The sequence below is a fragment of the Chiloscyllium plagiosum genome, unplaced genomic scaffold, assembly GCF_037043375.1.
Source record: "Chiloscyllium plagiosum isolate Xiang-an unplaced genomic scaffold, Cpla_swu_hap1 HiC_scaffold_47, whole genome shotgun sequence".
NCBI classification, from domain to species: domain Eukaryota; kingdom Metazoa; phylum Chordata; class Chondrichthyes; order Orectolobiformes; family Hemiscylliidae; genus Chiloscyllium; species Chiloscyllium plagiosum.
In genome coordinates, this window is record NW_028270185.1 from 8,830,412 (window position 1) to 8,845,279 (window position 14,868).

General features: G+C 45.9%; 1 protein-coding gene and 1 long non-coding RNA gene across 3 annotated transcripts in view; one reads left to right on the plus strand and one right to left on the minus strand.

Moving 5' to 3' along the window:
- LOC122542804 (G protein-coupled receptor 4-like) overlaps positions 1-14,868 on the plus strand; it is a 155,517-nt gene that overhangs the window by 89,427 nt on the left and 51,222 nt on the right. The gene's annotated exons all lie outside the window — the stretch shown is intronic.
- LOC148135987 (uncharacterized) overlaps positions 1,763-14,868 on the minus strand; it is a 59,236-nt gene continuing 46,130 nt past the window's right edge. The window contains exon 3 of the long non-coding RNA XR_015754679.1: positions 1,763-1,819. This is a non-coding gene — a long non-coding RNA (uncharacterized LOC148135987). The remainder of the gene's footprint in view (positions 1,820-14,868) is intronic.

Genomic DNA, 14,868 nt, shown 5'->3' on the forward strand with positions numbered 1-14,868 from the left:
GACCGTGAGGTCTGCAGATGCTGGAGATCACAGTTGAGAGTGTGTTGCTGGAAAAGCACAATAGGTCAGGCAGCATCCGAGGAGCAGGAAAAATTGACGTTTCAGGTGATGAAGGGCTCCAACCCGAAATGTTAATGTTCCTGCTCCTCGGGTAATTTAGAATGGCCAATTCACCTTAACCTGTGCATCTTTGGACTGTGAGAGGAAACCAGAGCACCCGCAGGTAACCCATGCAGGCGCAGGGAGAATGTGCAAACTCCACACAGTCACCCGAGGGTGGAATCAAACCTGAATCCCTGGTGCCATGGGGGAGCAGCGCTAACCATCGAGCCATCTACCTCCCATTTTCTTTTTTAAAAGACATCTTCAGGGGTTTGCAGACTCGAAGGGCCTACTCCTGCACCTATTTCCTATGTTTAAATGTCCCACGGAGAACCACAGTTAAACGTGCCTTGTTTTCAGGCACGCTGGGCCAGGTGGAAAAGAAACCATTTGTATCACAGATGGATCACAACCAGGAGGAGGCCATTTGGGTCTTCACGGCTATGCTAGCCCTCTGCAAGAACACCTCAGCAAGATCCCACTCAAATAACCAAGTGGAAACGTTTGAGAGTGATTTCAGGGTCAAAGTGCAGCACCAAGGCGAATCCTACTTCTGATGGGCCTATTGAAAATTTATCCGGATCCCAAGGGATCCAGGGTTCCTCGACTCGGTTGAGATTCCCCCGTCACATATTCTGATTGCATCAAGACTGGCGTCAATGTTAGCTTTGAAATGACAGCAGACACTGGGAAATACCAAAACTATTTGTGGTCTTGAGGGATCAAAGGAAGAGTAACAATATTTTTATTGACAAAAGCAAATTAAATCAATACCAGATACCAACAGAAAAGCAGGGGAAAAAAATTTCTGCTTGACATTTTCATCTTTCTTTGGTGTTACTTCATACTTTAGCAACTCCGGTCCCACGCCCCTGAATCCAATGAGTCAGTTTGTGTTGTATTTACAAAGGAGTCTGCTCCTCACTCAAGCAGAAACTGAGAAAGTGCTATCACGTGCTGGAGATGTGAAAGAAACACACATGGTGGTACGGATACAGGGTAAAGCTTTTTCTACACTATTTCCCCCCCCCCATCAAACACTCCCAGGACAGGGATAGCATGGCGTTAGATACAGAGTAAAGCTCTTTCTTGTCCAATGGTAATGTCTGAGAGATGACATTGATTCAACATTGTGAAGTAAATTTATTTACACACACACACACACACACACACACACACACACACACACACACACACACACACACACACACACACACACACACACACACACACACACACACACACACACACACACCTTGGCGCGAGTGTATTGACTTACAAACAGTCACTCAGAAACCCACGCACCTTCCAGGGCCATGTGTGCATTCTGCGATTTTCCCAAGAGATGCACAAAGTGGTGAATGTTCATTTCCCTTTGTGAGATTGAGCATCACATCCAAGGACCCACAAGGGGTTTGATTCTTTCATATGCCACCATTCCAACCAGCTCTGGGTGAGATTGCCAACATACAGATCACTGCCACGGAACGCTGTGGAGACCAGGTCATTGAGTATATTTAAGACGGAGATAGATAGGGTCTTGAGTATCCAGCAGATCGAGGTTTATGGGGAGAATGTGGTTGAGATCTTCCCAGCCACGATTGAATGGTACAGCAGACTCGATGGGCGGAATGGCCTAATTTCTGCTCCTATATCTTATGGGTGCCTTTTTCTCAATTTGATTTGACTTCCTTTGAACAGCAAATAATTCATGACTCTGTGATTGACACAAAGAAAACAATAAGAAAGATTTTGTTTTATTAACCTATTTTTTTTCTCATCAACCCGTTCAGAGAGCAGGTCGGACTTGAACCTGGACCCCCTGGTCTAGGGCAGGGACACTATCACCATGGCACAAGAGGGCCCTTACTGATGGCAATAAGATTGGCAGAGCCAAATTAGGCTTAATGCGATGTGTATCACTCCATCTGTATTTAAAGCTGGTTACAAGGACATGAATAGGAAAGGTTTGGAGGGATATGGGCCAAACACAGGCAGGTGGGACTAGTTCAGTTTAGGAGACATCATTGGCCTGGACAAGTTGGTCCAAAGGTTGAGACTATGGTGCTGGAAAAGCACAGCAGGTCAGACAGGTCCGATTTCATCAGGATACCAGGGCTTTTGCCCGAAATGTCGATTCTCCTCCTCAGATGCTGCCTGACCTGCTGTGCTTTTCCAGGGTTTGTTAAGCAAGGTGAGGGTGACTCACTCTATAGCTGTACAGAATCACTGCTTATTCAGCATGGTAAGGGTCACTCACTGTGTAACTACAGAGTCAGGGTTTATTCAGCAGGGTAAGGGTCACTCACTGTGTTACCGTACAGAGTCAGGGTTTATTCAGCAGGGTAAGGGTCACTCACTGTGTAACTACAGAGTCAGGGTTTATTCAGCAGGGTAAGGGTCACTCACTGTGTAACCGTACAGAGTCAGGGTTTATTCAGCAGGGTAAGGGTCACTCACTGTGTAACCGTACAGAGTCAGGGTTTATTCAGCAGGGTAAGGGTCACTCACTGTGTTACCGTACAGAGTCAGGGTTTATTCAGCAGGGTAAGGGTCACTCACTGTGTAACCGTACAGAGTCAGGGTTTATTCAGCAGGGTAAGGGTCACTCACTGTGTAACCGTACAGAGTCAGGGTTTATTCAGCAGGGTAAGAGTCACTCACTGTGTAACTGTACAGAGTCAGGGTTTATTCAGCAGGGTAAGGGTCACTCACTGTGTTACCGTACAGAGTCAGGGTTTATTCAGCAGGGTAAGGGTCACTCACTGTGTTACCGTACAGAGTCAGGGTTTATTCAGCAGGGTAAGGGTTAAATTATTGTCATTCAAAAAGAGGCTGAATATTTACTTTATGTCCTTATTGTCAACCTGTTATATACCTCACTGCTCCTGACTGCAGCGCATCTCAAAACAATCGCCTGCAGAACTCGGGAGAGCAATCAAACTGTCAGTGCTCTGTGATTTACATGAACTGTGTCTGCGTGGAGAGATATGGTGACAAGGATCAGATCATACGGTGAAGCAGCGATAGCAATGTTGGCATGTAACCAATCAATCACCTTGGGACTGGAATAAAATTGAATCACCTGAGGTGTTTTCTGAGAATAACAGTCATCCACCAACGAAAAGCATTTGCCGAACGTTGGTCTCACACGACGATATATTAAAGGTGATTGTCACTGGCTGTGACCCCAAGCTAAAAGGAAATTCACCAAGTGTGTGACGACTTTATTCACATCTTCCATCATTCCACTTTCCTGAAAACTACTGATTCAGACTGAGACAATCACTAGCACATTCCCAGGCTTGGTCATCAGTCAGAGAGATATCCAGCACGGAAACAGACCCTTTGGCCCAACTCCTCCCTGCCGACCAGATATCCCAAATTAATCTTGTCCCATTTGCCAGCACTTGGCCCATTTCCCTCGAAACCCTTCCTATTCATATACCCATCCAGATGCCTTTTAAATGCTGTAATTTTACCAGCCTCCACCACTTCCTCTGACAGCTTATTCCGTACAGGCACCACCCTCTGTGTGAAAAAGTTGTCCCTAAGATGCCTATTAAATGTTTCGCCTCTCACCTTAAGCCCAGCATAGTTCAATGGCTCAGTGGTTAGAACTGCTACCTCACAGCACCAGGGACCTGTGTTCAATTCCACCCTCGGGCAACTGTCTGTGTGGAGTTTGCACGTTGTCCCAATGTCTGCGTGGGTTTCCTCTGAGTGCTCGGGTTTCCACCCACAGTCCAGGGATGTGCAGGTCAGGGTGGATTGGCCATGCTAAATTGCCTCGTAGTGTGCAGGTTTGGTGGATGAGTGATGGAAAATGCAGGGTTACAGAGGATGGGAATGGATCTGGGTGGGATGCCCTTTGGAGTGTCACTGTAGACTCAATGGGCCGGGGAGTGGGGCTCCCACACTGTAGGGGGTTCTATGCTGTCTAGTCTTGCATGTACATTCATTGTGGGAAAATAGTTAACTCCAAAGATCTGCCAAAAGGACAGTATAGACGACAAACACAGTGTGAGATGTTAACAGTCATCCCAATACAATTGCCAGTCAAAACTCCCTCATAATGAGATACATTAATAGTCATCCTTCCTCCCCCCCACCCACCCCAATGATTAGTATATCCCCTCCCAATGTTCATTTATGGGGACAGAATGCTGCTGCATTTGAGAAAGCTGCTGGAGAAACTCAGCAGGTCTGGCAGCATCTTTGGAGAGAAAGCAGAGTTAGTGTTTCAGAACAGTTCTGTAGACGGCTCACAGGACCCAAAGCACTAACTCTGTTTCATTCTCTCCGCGGATGCTGCCAGACCTGCTGAATTTCTCTAGCGCTTCTCATTTCATTTACAGATCTCCAGCATCTGCGAAGTCCTTTGTTTCATGGCTACAAATGGAGCTGGAGGCAAAGCAGTGGGAAATATTCCCATTTCTACCTCCCCTGGAGACAAAGCACTGCAGAAAGCCAGCATGGACTCGATGTGCCGAAAGGCGGTTTCTATGCTGGGTGTTAAGGTTAGGTCACTTTTGGAATACGACGTTTGATTCTGGTCTCTCTGCTATAGGAAGGATGTTGTGAAACTTGACAGGGATCAGAACAGATTGACAAGGATGTTGCCAGAGTTGGAGGATTTGAACTATAGGGAGAGGCTGGATAGTTTGGGGCTGTTTCTCGGGAGTGTCGGAAGCTGAGGGGTGATCTTAACAGAGGTGGCTCAGTGGTTAGCAACACTGCCTCAGACGGCTATCTGTGCAGAGTTTGCACATTCTCCCCGTGTCTGCGTGGGTTTCCTCCAGGTGCTCCGGTTTCCTCCCACAGTCCAAAGGTGTGCAGGTTAGGGTGGATTGGCCCTGGGAAATGCAGGGTTGGGATGGGGTGGTGTGTTGGATCTGGGTAGAATGCTCATCGAAGGGTTGGTGCCAACTGGATGGGCTAAATGGCCTGCTTCCTCACTGCAGAGCATCTAAAATCATGAGGGGCACGGATAGGGTGAATAACCAGGGTATTTTCCCCATGATGGTGGAGTCCAAAGCTAGAGGGCATAGGTTTAAGGTGAGAGAGGAAAGATTAAAAGGGACCTAAGGGGCAACCTTTTCACACAGAGGGTGGTACGTGTGTGGAATGAGCTGCCAGAGGAAGTGGTGGAGGCTGGTACAATTACAACATTTAAAAGGCATCTGGATGGGTATATGAATAGGAAGGGTTGGGAGGGATATGGGCCGGGTGCTGGCAGGTGGGACTAGATTAATTTAGGATATCTGGTCAGCAGGGACAGGATGGACTGAAGGGTCTGTTTCCGTGCTGTATAACGTATGATTCCATATGCTTTGCCCCTTTTTTGTTATTTTGAATCATTTGTGGGCTGAGGGTGTGATTTTTAACAAACCAGGTCCACAATTACACAGGATGACAGATAGCAATAACATCAAACGTTGGTTGATCATGTTTTGCTTCCTGTGGTGTTGGATAAGAGAGGCTAGTTATCCAGGGCTCCAGGGGTGTCTCACCTATTCCTGGTGCTCGATATTTTATGATAGCCAGCTAAAGTGTGAGAAGGGAGCTTGGCTCTCCCAATTAAACTGACTACAACATTGCAAATTCCAAAATTAATTTGACCCCGTTTCTCTGGCTCTCTATGGGCACGCAGATTCACACGTTTCCTACTGTGGTCCACAAAATATTTTATATGATATTTCTAGGGAGAGCCATCCATCTGTTTCGATGTCCCTGGGGGACGAGTTGGAAGGAATTTGTTTTCCCACACGGAACACTGTCAGCCCTGAAACAAACTGACAGATAAATGCTTTCACGGCATGGGGGGAGTCGATATTTTAACTTGCATTTAGAAAGCGCCTTTTATAGCCTCAGCACTTTGCTGGGGGGGGGGGCTGGAGCCCCTCAAGGTGGTCCCTGTGTGGAATCAGATTCCACACATCGGTTTGCAGATTCCGAACGGGCTAGGCAGCAGGAGCAGAGAGTCCGGGAATTCTCTGCAAATTGGGTGAGGTGGAGAGAGAGAGAGAGGGATTTAATGTTTCGGGTTTCAACAACCCTTTTCACTATTTCTCATGATGTCTTCTGGAGAGAAACGTCACCCGGGAAACGGCAAAATTGCCCTTTAACGTCTTCAAATGTCACGCAGAACTCTAACCAACTCTTAATCTGAGGAGCTATTTCCTTCCTTAATCCTTCCATTCTTGTGTACTTAATAGACTGATGTCTAACACTATTCAGCTCTAAATATGTGCAACTTAATATGTTCCTTAACATTTTGAGGGATAAAATAATAGGGATACGGGTAAACATTCAAAGCTTGCTCTAATATTCTTTTAAAAAAAAACTGTGGCTGATCTTAATTCCAAAGGCCCTCCTTCTCCCTCTGTCCCTTCATTCAATTAGCGCCCAAACATCTACAAGAGGAGGGTCAGGGGGTCGTAAAATGACTATCGATCGGCCATTCAGACTTGGTTATGTGATACCAGCTCAGAGAAAGCGGCACCTTTTTTTTTTGATGCAGAGTCTGTGGAATGAACTAGCTGAGGACCTGGTTATGGTTAAAACGTTTAAAAGACATTTGGTAAAGGACTCGAATAGGAAAGGTTTGGAGGGATTATGGACCAAACGCAGGTAGGTGGGACGAGTTTAACTTGGGATTATGGATTGGTTGGACCGAAGGGTGATGCATGACTGTCAGGTATGTCGTGGTTGAGTTGGGAAGTTGATTTGCAGACATTTTGCCCCCTGCCTAGGTGACATCTTCAGTGCTTTGGGATACAATAAGGACTATCCCTATTGTGTTTCTCACATGTTTTCTCAGCTCATGCTTGCTGGAGCTGGTGCTGACAACTGAGCCTCCACTGGACTGGCTTGTCATGGGTCATCATTGGTCAAGGTGGAATCGGGTGGAAGGATAAAACAATTAAAGTTTAGACCAGAACAAAGGAGTAGGCCACTCAGCCCCTCAGTTCCTATTCTTTCATTATGTTGCAGCCGTACAGGATATAGGTTTGGCCACTTTTGGAATACTGTGTTATATTCTGGCCTCCCTGCTACAGGGAGGATGTTGTGAAACATGAAAGGTTTCAGAAAAGATTTACAAGGATGTTGCTGTGTTTGGAGGGTTTGAGCTATAGGCAGAGGCTGAATAAACTGGAGCTGTTTTCCCTGGAGCATCAAAGGCTGAGTGGTGACCTTACAGAGGTTTATAAAATTATGAGGGGCATGGACAGGGTGAATAGACAAGGTATTTTCCCTGGGGTAGTGAGTCCAAAACTAGAGAGCATAGGTTTAGGGTGAGAAGGGAAAGATATAAAAGGGACCTAAGGGACAATGTTTTCACACAGAGGGTGGTGCATGTATGGGATGAGCTGCCAGAGGAAGTGGTGGAGGCTGGTACAATTGCAACATTTAAAAGGCATCTGGATGGGTATATGAATAGGAAGGGTTTGGAGGGATATGGGCCAAGTGCTAACAAATGGGATTAGATTAGGTGAGGATATCTGGTCAGCATGGATGAGTTGGGCCGAAGGGTCTGTTTCTGTATTGTACATCTCTGTGATTCTGTCATTCCCCATTTGGATCAAACCTCCAATTAAACATCTGTGGCTGCCAGTTTTGAACATTATCTGCTTTTGTCTTGATTACCTTTATCTGCATTATCTTTTATTCATTCATGAGATGAGGGCATCCCTGGCTAGGCCAACATTTATTACCCATCCCTAATTTCCCAGGGAATAGATATAAAAGGGACCTGAGGGGCAACTTTTTCACACAGAGGGTGGTGTGTGTATTGAATGAGCTGCTGGAGGAAGTGGTGGCGGCTGGTACTATTACAGTATTTAAAAGTCATCTGGATGGGTATACAGTTTAGGAATCCACTTGACTAATTGCCCAGAGGGCAGTTAAGACACGACCACATTGCTGTGTGTCTGGAGTCACACACAGGCCTGACCACGTAAGGATAGCAGTTTCCACATAGTCACGACAGCCCTCTGTGGTAAAGAATTGCACAGATTCACTACCCCTCTGAAAGAAGAAATATTGAGACTTGACATTGCTGAGAAAAGCACAGTTTTTTGCTTACACACATCCGATCAGTTTGCAAGAATAAATCGGGTGAGCGACATTTTTATTCTGTATGTATGATTGATTGATAAGTGGATTCCAATAGCTCAGGACATGGCCTTTAAGAATGCACCAGTCAGTTGATGACCAACAGTTAACTCCCACGCTTTGTTTAAATTTAAACCAGGCAGCTTGCTGATTGGACAAGGCATGGGTTTGGAGAATGAACCTGAGAAGGTTTGTAGCTAGCTATGTTAAAACAAGTGCAATGTATCTATGTCTTACTTATGTATCCAAAGAATATAGCCCTGTGAAGTAACATACGTAGGTTCAACTGTGCAAAAATGTCAGCCCACCGAAAATCCTAAACTCTTCGTGCAATTCCTGGCACAGCCGGGATTATTTAGCAAATGCTGTCTGATTCCAGTATCTAACTGGTGTTTGCAGGGCATAATTGAAAAATGAGGGCTCTCCTGTCCAAGGCAGAGTTGAGGAGAATTTTTCTCTCAATAGGTCGAGAGTCTTTGGAACTCTTTCTTTTCCAGACAGCGGGGGAGAGGCACGGTCGTTGAATAAGTTTAAGGCAAAGTCAGGTACTTTCTTGGCTGAGACGTGTAGGAGTGGGGGAGCTACAGGGGCAGATAGGAAAGTAGACTTGAAACCACAATCAGATCAGCTACATCCTTTTGCTTGTATCACAAAATGTTGGTTTGCAGATGCAGCAAGTAAGTAAGAAATCAAATGGAATATTGTCCTTCCTTGTTAGAGGAATGGAGTTTACAAACAGGGCGGTCATGTTGCAGCTGTACGGGGTGTTGGTAAGGCCACACCTGGAGTAATGTGTCAAGTTTTGGTCTCCTTACTTGAGAAAGGATGTACTGGCCCGTGAGGGGGTGCAGAGGAGGTTCTCTGTGTTGGTTCTGGTATTGGGTATGTTGGCTTATGAGGAAAGATTGAGTAGACTGGGATTATACTCATTGGAATTTAAAGGGGGGGGGGATTTTACAGTAACTGGTTAAATTACAAAGGAAACAGATAAGATAGAAGGTTGTTTCCTTTGGAAGGTGAAACTAGAACTAGGGGCATAGCCTTAAAATTAGGGGGAGCAGATTTCAGACTGAGCTGAGGAGGAACTTATTCATCCAAAGGGTTGGGAATCAGTAGAATTCTCCGCCCAGTGAAGCAGTTGAGGCATCCTAGTTGAATGTTTTTAAGGTGAAGATAGATTTTTGAACAGTAAAGGGATTAAGGGTGATGGTGAGCGGGTGGGTAAGTGGAGCTGAGGCCATGATAAAGATCAGCCATGATCTTATTGAATGGGGGAGCAGACTCGAGGTGTCAGATGGCCTGTTACTCCTATTTCTTACGGTTTCATTGAACAGCAGACCAGTCGAAAGGGGCTATGTGATTGACTCCTCCTCTTAATACATCTGCAAATAGGGCCTGCAAACGTTTTGGAAAGTTATTTCCAAGGCCTTTTGCAGGAAGAATTGCTTCATGATTCACTGCCAATTGTTCACTGCTCGCTCTGACTTTATGTTTGTCCCTGTTTGTTTGCGCTGACCCAGCAGAGGAAGTAAGTTCAGCAGAGCTGTTCAATAAATCCCTTCCATCATCTTAGACATTTTTAAAGGCTCACATTCAACCCTTTAAAGTTGAGGGACGCAAGCCAACTCTGAGGCCGAAATGTTGCTAAAAAGAGACACAAACTCGAGGCCTTTCATCCTGCCTTTCTCGTGCAAGAAATTAAACTTAGAAAGTTCATCTTGCAGTCACACGCTGCTGCTACTGAACGTCAGTGGGGGAGAGAGTGAATAGCCATAGAGTCATACAGCATGAAAACAGACCCTTCGGTCTAACTCGTTCATAGATCCAAAATTAATCGAATCCCCTTTGCCAGTATAAGATGTTGGTCATAGAATCCCTACAGTATGGAAACAGGCCCTTCAGCCCAACAAGTCCACACCAACCAACTGAAGAGTAACCCACCCAGACCCATTCCCCTTCCCTATTACTCTACATTTACCCCTGAATAATGCACCTAACCCACACATCCCTGAACACTGTGGGGCAATTTAGCATGGTCAATTCACCCTACCCTGCACATCTTAAGACTGTGGGAGGAAACCAGAGCATCCAGAGGAAACCCACGCAGACACGGGGAGAACGTGCAAACTCCACACAGACAGTCGCCCGAGGCTGGAGTCGAACCCAGGTCCCTGGCGCTGTGAGGCAGCAGTGCTAACCATTACAATTTCTGGAGTACTGTGTACAGTTCTGGTTGCCTTTGTTATAGGAAGGATATTATTAAATTGGAGAAGGTGCAGGAAAGATTGACAAGGATGCTGGCGGGAATGGAGGGTTTGAGTTATAAAGAGAGACTGGGACTTTTTTCACTGGAGCATAGGAGGCTTTGTAGACGTTTATAAAATCTTGAGGGACATAGATAAGGTGAATGGCAGGTAGGGTGGGAGATTTCCATAAGACCATAAGAAATAGCAGTGGATGTAAGGCCATTTGGCCCATCGAGTCCACTCTGCCATTCACTCATGGCTGATGGGCATTTCAATGCCAGTTACCGCACTCTCCCCGTAGCCCTTAATTCCTTGTGAGATTAAGAATTTATCATTCTCTGCCTTGAAGACATTTAATGTCCCGGCCTCCACTGTGCTCCAAGGCAATGAATTCCACAGGCCCACCACTCTCTGGCTGAAGAAATGTCTCCTCATTTCCGTTCAAAATTGACCCCCTCTAATTCTAAGACTGTGCCCACGAGGTCTAGTATCCCCGCCTGACGGAAACAATTTCCCAGCATCCACCCTTTCTAAGCCATGCATTATCTTGTAAGTTTCTATTAAATCTCCCCTCCACCTTCTAAACGCTAACAAATACAATCCCAGGATCCTCAGCCGTTCATCATATGTTAGGCCTACCATTCCAGGGATAACAGTGTGAATCTCCGCTGGACACGCTCCAGTGCCAGTATGTCCTTCCTGAGGTGTGGGGCCCAAAACTGAAAACAGTATTCTAAATGGGGCCTAACCAGAGCTTTATAAAGTCTCAGAAGTAAATCGCTGCTCTTGAGATATGTGATAACATTACATTTTCTTTCTTAACCACTGACTCAACCTGCAAGTCAACCTTTAGAGAATCCTGTACTAGCTCTCCCAGATCCCTTTGTATTTCGGCTTTATGAATTTTCTCACCATTTATAAAATGCCTGTGTTCTTTTTTCCAAAGTGCAAACTTAGCATTTGCTCACATTGAATTTCATCAGTTATTTCTAGGACCATTCTCCTAAACTGTCTAAATCTTTTTGTAGTTTAGATCAGAGTGGTGCTGGAAAAGCACAGCCGGTCAGTCAGCATCTGAGGAGCAGGAAAATCGACGTTTCGGGCAAAAGCCCTTCATCAGGATTCCTGATGAAAGGCTTTTGCCCAAAACGTCGATTTTCCTGCTCCTCGGATGCTGCCTGACTGGCTGTGCTTTTCCAGCACCACTCTGATCTAAACTCTGGTTTCCAGCATCTGTGGTCCTCACTTTTGCCTAGTAAATCTTTCTGTAGCCTCCCCACCTCCTCAGTACTACCTGCCTGTCCACCTAACATCATATCATCGGCGAACTTCACCAGAATGCCCCCAGTCCCTTCATCCAGACCATTTATCTATAAACTGAACAGATTTCAAGATTAGTTCCTGTGGATTGGAGGGTGGCTAATGTTGTACCACTTTTTAAGAAAGGTGGGAGAGAGAAAGCAGGAAGCTATAGATCAGTTAGGCTGACCTCAGTGGTGGGAAAGATGCTGGAGTCTATTATAAAGGATGAAATTACAACACATCTGGATAGTAGTAACAGGATAGCTCAGAGTCAGCACGGATTTATGAAGGGGAAATCATGCTTGACTAATCTTCTGGAATTTTTTGAGGATGTAACTCTGAAGATGGATGAGGGAGATCCAGTAGATGTAGTGTACCTGGACTTTCAGAAAGCTTTTGATAAAGTCCAACATAGGAGGTTAGTGAGCAAAATTAGGGCGCAAGGTATTGGGGGCAAAGTACTAATTTGGATTGAAAGTTGACTGGCTGATAGGAAACAAAGAGTAGTGATAAATGACTCCATTTCGGAATGGCAGGCAGTGGCCAGTGGGGTACCGCAGGGATCAGTACTGAGACCGCAGCTTTTTACAATATATGTTAATGATATAGAAGATGGTATTAGTAATAACATTAGCAAATTTGCTGATGATACTAAGCTGGGTGGCAGGGTGAAATGTGATGAGGATGTTAGGAGATTACAGGGTGACCTGGACAAGTTAGTTGAGTGGTCAGATGCATGGCAGATGCAGTTTAATGTGGATAAATGTATGGTTATCCACTTTGGTGGCAAGAACAGGAAGGCAGATTACTACCTAAATGGAATCAATTTAGGTAAAGGGGCAGTACAGAGAGATCTGGGTGTTCTTGTACACCAGTCAATGAAGGTAAGCATGCAGGTACAGCAGGTAGTTAAGAAGGCTAATAGCATGCTGGCCTTCATATCAAGAGGGATTGAGTATAGAAGCAAAGAGGTTTTTCTGCAGCTGTACAGGACCCTGGTGAGACCACACCTGGAGTACTGTGTGCAGTTCTGGTCTCCAAATTTGAGGAAAGACATTCTGGCTATTGAGGGAGTGCAGCGTAGGTTCACGAGGTCAATTCCTGGAATGGCGGGATTACCTTACACTGAAAAACTGGAGCGACTGGGCTTGTATACCCTTGAGTTTAGAAGACGGAGAGGGGATCTGATTGAGACATATAAGATTATTAAAGGATTGGATACTCTGGAGGCAGGAAACATGTTTCCGCTGATGGGTGAGTCCCGAACCAGAGGACACAGCTTAAAAATACGGGGTAGACCATTTAGGACAGAGATGAGGAGAAACGTCTTCACCCAGAGAGTGGTGGCTGTGTGGAATGCTCTGCCCCGGAGGGCAGTGGAGGCCCAGTCTCTGGATTCATTTAAGAAAGAGTTGGATAGAGCTCTCAAGTCTAGTGGAATCAAGGGTTATGGAGATAAGGCAGGAACAGGATACTGATTAGGAATGATCAGCCATGATCATATTGAATGGTGGTGCAGACTCGAAGGGCAGAATGGCCTACTCCTGCACCCATTGTCTATTGTCTATTACAGGGCACATTTTTAAGGTCAGAGAAGAAAGATTTTAAAAAGACATGAGGGGCAAATTTGTTTTAAATCCAGAGTGGTTTGTGTGTGGAATGAACTTCCAGAGGAAGTGGTGGATGTGGGTACAGTTACAATGTTTAAAAAAACATTTCGCTAAGTTTGTGAATAGGAAAGGTTTGGAAGGATATGGGCCAAACACAGGCAGGTGGGACTAGTTTGGAATTATGGGTCAGTGTGGACCGAGGTTTGGTCCGAAGGGTCTGTTTCCGTGCTGTATGAGTCTGAGAGGCTGGGGACATTTTTCACTGGGAGCATAGGAGTTTGAGGGGTGACCTTATAGAGGTTTACAAAGTCATGAGCAGCATAGATAAGGTGAATAACCAAGGTCTTTCCCCAGGATAGGGGAGTTCAAAACTAGAGGGCATAAGTTTAAGGTGAGAGGGGAAAGGACCTAAGGGGGCAACCTTTTTCACACAGAGAATGGTTTATGTGTGGAATGACCTGCCAGAGGGAAGAGGTAAACGCAAGTACAGTTACATTTAAATGACATCTGGGCATGAAGAAGGAAAGGTTTGAAGGAATATGGGCCAAGCAGAGGCAAATGAGACTAGCTTAGTTTGGGAACGTGGTGGGCGTGAACGAGTTGGATCGAAGGGTCTGTTCCCGCCACTCGAAGTAGGCTGCTTTGTCCTGCGTGGTGCGAGGTGTTTGCATGTTGTTCCTGTGTGGAATCTTATCTGACACCTTCTGGAAATCCATAAAGATAGCAGCTGGCTACCTTCCCCCGTCGGGCCAACTTAAATTGTCATAGTTCACCTCAAACCCACGATGGGTTAAAACGAAAGTACCACACACACACACACACCAATTATAGCACCCAATCTTGCTACACGTCATGAATCAGCCAGATAAGACAACACTGGGACTTTCTGAGACTGTTTGATTATTTTACTGCTTCTAAAAACCAGGCTTCCAGTCATTTGTGCTATTGGTCCTTGTACTGTTCAGCTGTTATATCGATTACCAGTAGGGATTCTATCTTTGGACGTAGGAAGGAAACCCACATGGGGCAACATTCAAACTCCCTACACAGTCTGCCCGAGGGTGGAATCGAACCCAGGTCCCTAGCGCCGCGAGGTAGCAGAGCTAACCACTGAGCCACCCACTTTCTCTTTCAACTGTGTCTGCTGCGCTCTGAAGGAATCGGAATCACATTGGACCACACCGCAGCGCTGGCTGCATCTGTTTGATTCATTCGGCCGTCTCGATGGGTCAGAAGAGGGATCAGTGCGGCAGATTAATTGCGTGCAGTCACCCAGAGCGGGGAGACTGAGTGGCAAGGTCTCGGGAAATCAATGGAGGGCTGCTTTTTCTTTTATTGTTTAAAAAAAAAACCCACTACCATTCGCCTGGCTCATGACAACGCTGGATCCTGTTGAAGCCCATTACCCTGCGCTGAAGGGGAGACAGCAGGGAAGGGGCAGGCCAGCGGGGGGTGTCCACTCACCGAGACAACGCCGTTGCTCATTAGCT